General features: G+C 47.9%; 1 long non-coding RNA gene across 1 annotated transcript; it reads left to right on the top strand.

The window, feature by feature from the left end:
• Nucleotides 1-1,300: 1,300 nt before the first annotated feature.
• LOC125424805 lies at nt 1,301-3,578 on the top strand. The gene is made up of 3 exons (XR_007243292.1): nt 1,301-1,377; nt 2,957-3,049; nt 3,316-3,578. It is a non-coding gene; the product is annotated as an uncharacterized LOC125424805 (long non-coding RNA).
• The last annotated feature ends 522 nt before the right edge of the window (nt 3,579-4,100 follow it).

Below are 4,100 nucleotides of genomic sequence, written 5' to 3'. Positions count from 1 at the left end.
CGCATCTAAGCATAATGGATGAAGCATTGCCAATAATGAGCAAAGGTCAATGTGCTGAGACCAGGCCCAAAGAAGCCCTGGTTCTGGTTGAGGACAGCCAGGTATCTCTTGGGCCAGGGAACACTTGCTGAGCTCAGAATGTGGCATGTTCTGCGTTGTCCATTATGGCTGGAGGACACGCATGGCTCCAGCTGGCCCAGTTGTCGAGTTCCCTTGGAGAGGTGAAGAGCTGCTGCTTTTCCATTGACTAATCCCTGTGGCGGGCTCTTGTCTTTCAGAATAACTTCAGAGAACGTGGCCGAAAGATTTGGTGTCTCCCGGGAGAAGCAAGATGCCTTTGCGTTGACTTCCCAGCAAAAGTAAATGATTGCTATCCTCTACCCTGCCCTGGCCAAAAGAAAATGTAGAGCTGTAGAGTTCTCTCGCGCATGACTGGTTTGCTTTGCAGCCGGGGTGTTTTCACATTGCTTCCTTTCTGTGCGCTGGTTATGGTACTCGGGTTGCTCTGCGTATCGCAAAGATGAGACATCTTTGTTTGAAAAGCGGCATTTCTCAGTGTGGTGTTTTTCTGCAGTTGGGTTTAACTGACTTCAGTAGGTGCTCCCATTACATTGTTTTAAGTTTTTCATGGTTAAGAACATAAGAACAAGCCAGCTGGATCAGACCAGAGTCCATCTAGTCCAGCTCTCTGCTACTCGCAGTGGCCCACCAGGTGCCATTGGGAGCTCACAGGCAGGATGTGAAAGCAAGGGCCTTCTGTTGCTCCCGAGCACCTGGACTGTTAAGGCATTTGCAATCTCAGATCAAAGAGGATCAAGATTGGTAGCCATAAATCGACTTCTCCATAAATCTGTCCAAGCCCCTTTTAAAGCTATCCAGGTTAGTTTGCACCATCACCACCTCCTGGCAGCAGCATCTTCCAAACACCAATCTGCGTTGACTGAAGAAGTGTTTCAACGATTTAGTCCTAATTCTTCCCCCCAGCATTTCCAATGAATACCCCCTGGTTCTGGTATTGTGAGAAAGAGAGAAAAATTTCTCTCTATTAGGCATTTTCTACCCCAGGCATGGTACATAAACTTCAATCATATCCCCCTCAGCAGTCTCCTCTCCAAACTAAAGAGTCCCAAACGCTGCAGCCTCTCCTCATAGGGAAGGTGCTCCAGTCCCTCAATCATCCTTGTTGCCCTTCTCTGCACTTTTTTTATCTCTTCAATATCCTTTTTGAGATGCAGTGACCAGAACTGGACACAGGCTGGGAGTATATTTCTGTGGAACTCTAACAGCGTTTCTCTCTCTCTCCACACAGCCCGCCCTTTAACCAAACCCCACTCCCAAGGAGGACAAGCCAAGCCAAAGACAGCCTGGATTGTTTAGGTAATCGACACAATATTGTGGTCATAGACCAGAGAAGAGAGTCCCCTCCACGGAGGCTCTTGGGAGACTTTTGGTGTTGGATTCTTCCGTTCCATCCCTGTTTTGGACTCTGGAGATCTTGCCAGCAAATCTTGTGATTGGCATCACCTTTGAAATGCTAAAAAGGTGGAGTTTGGGCACTGTGGGGCGTTACGCAACTTCCCTTGCAGGGGGTCAGAGAATAGCCTTCGCACAGGGTACCTCATGTGACTGCAAAGTCCTACATGGGAATTGCAAAGATTTTTTCCTTTGGCCTATGGTTTTACTGTGAGCATACATGTGCAGCGGGTGAAATCATGGAAAATTGCATCATGGTTACAATGGAATGACCTCGACTATTAAAAAATGAATACATGGCAAGAGGCCCAGAGGAAGAGAAAATATCTTTTGGGCCGATGCAGGGCTGCCGAGCCGAGCTGTAGAAGCTGAATTTGCAACGCAGCCGTGTGGATTCTGTGACCCCCCTGGTTGCAATGTTCGTGCTGCCCTTTAAAAGTTGTTTATTTATTAATAAGATTTATATCCCCCCCTTTCTACTTAAGGAAGCATGCCAGATGGTTTGCTCGAGAAACATGTTGCAGTAGCAGCAGACACATAGGTGACAAATAATGGAGCTAAGTTGATCACCCCAAAAGGCATCAGATAAACAAAAGGGAAGAGTATTGTCGAAGGCTTTCTCGGCCGGAATCACTGGGGTGCTGTGTGGTTTCCGGGCTGTTTGGCCGTGTTCTAGCAGCATTCTCTCCTGACGTTTCACCTGCATCTGTGGCTGGCATCTTCAGAGGATCTGATAGTTATCTGTGGCTGGCATCTATCAGATCCTCTGAAGATGCCAGCCACAGATCCAGGCGAAACGTCAGGAGAGAATGCTGCTAGAACACGGCCATACAGCCCGGAAACCACACAGCACCCCAAAAGGGAAGAGCTTTGGTAAAAATCTTTCCTGCACATCCATCCAAAAAAGGAGGCAGCAGAAAAGGGCGGAGTCTTTGTACCACTGTTTGTCTGGCCAAATGTAGCGGAGATATTTGCTAGCCAATTATTAAGCCACTGGCCTCAGTCCCTGGCTGGTTTCCCCCTGTTCGTGTCTCTTTGACATAGCTCAGCAGCCTCACTTCATGACTACATGCCAATTGAACATTGAGTGCTCATGCTATATTCGAGTTTGGTTTGCTACAAAACATTTACTTTGTTTGTAGCCCTCTTTTCGGACTGAGCAGATGACCAAATTTTAAAAGTGCAGGAATAATGCAGAACTAGTAAAAGACATAAACAGTGCAATAAAGTTGGATTTCGAGGTGAGATCACGATGCTTCAGAATGGTTTACGACAATATATGATGCAATTTATTTATTTATTTATAATTAGTCTTGTATACCGCCCATCCCCCGAAGGGCTCTGGGCGGTGAACAACATGATAAAATACAATAATTACAATACAAAAGACGGATTATCGAAATCAGGGAGCAATGTGGTAAGACCAAGATTTTCTTAGGCGTGATGCTAATATATAGTCGTGTTTTGTTTTTTATCTTACCAGATTTTGATATCCCATTTTGTGACAGATACGGGAAGGGAGGGACCTTCCCAAGACAATATCACCTCTCCCAGAGTCGCAAGGACTATAGTGACGGTAAGACTATTTGAAAACACGAGTGTTAGTGTAGGTAAAGAGCGCAGAGGACCTTGTGGGTATATGGGATACAGATGATCTATTGGAACTGGACTCAGAAGAGCTGTAACTAGCAAAGCTCAAACGGTAGGGTTTCCCTCCCCGACACAGTGCATGTTGAGATCGAAGAGATGTGTGTATCTAGGGAAGAACCACGTGCAGAGCAAGAGTTGTTGCCACCCGTCCGCCTCTAATTCCTCTCTCTCATCCTTCCGTCACTCTCAAAGGCCGTAGGACCTTCCCGAGAAGTTACGTCCCCCCGGAGAATCTTTTCCAGCTCGTGCCGTCCAGCCGGACCAAGAGCTTCAACGGAGATAACAAGCTCATCACGTTGCGGTATGAAGATCGCGGGGGCACGAAGTGGTGGCGTAGCTGCGACAAGATATTCCAAGGCTTCGCCTCGTCTCCTGCCAAGACGAGAAACAGTAAGTGGTCTCCCGGCGGGTTGCTGCAGAAGGGGTTGAGGAGATCGGAACAGATCTGAGCTGATTTCTTGCTGCACGTGTAATTAACTGTATCTAAAGCTGCCGTGGAAAGCCAGATCTCGATCTACAGCTGGTGGACGGGGTATCTGTGAAATTTGTTCAGTCTAGTTCAGGGGTCTGCAACCTGCGGCTCTCCAGATGTTCATGAACTACAATTCCCATAAGCCTTTGTCAGCATGGCCACTTGGCCATGCTGGCAGGGGCTGATGGAAATTGTAGTTCATGAACATCTGGAGAGCCGCAGGTTGCAGATCCCTTGTCTAGTTACTGGTATAGAGCAAAGGCAGTGAGAATAATCTAGGTCAGAGGTCTCAAACTCATTTGTTATGAGGGCTGGATATAACAGAAAAGTGACTAGGTTGGGCCAGGCTGGGGGATGGGGTGGCTTCCTCGGCTGGCCCCAGAATGGCACAGGGGAGAGGGGTGCCTGGGCTGGCAAACCCGCAGGGGTGGAGTCACTGCCTTGAAAAGTCTTATCAGCCGAGGCAACCTGTTCTCCCCCTGGAGAGCCAGTGTGGTGTAGTGAT

Source organism: Sphaerodactylus townsendi, unplaced genomic scaffold (genome assembly GCF_021028975.2).
Source record: "Sphaerodactylus townsendi isolate TG3544 unplaced genomic scaffold, MPM_Stown_v2.3 scaffold_1056, whole genome shotgun sequence".
NCBI classification, from domain to species: Eukaryota; Metazoa; Chordata; class Lepidosauria; order Squamata; family Sphaerodactylidae; genus Sphaerodactylus; species Sphaerodactylus townsendi.
Note: the sequence above shows the minus strand (reverse complement) of the source record. Positions and strands in the feature narration are given on the sequence as shown.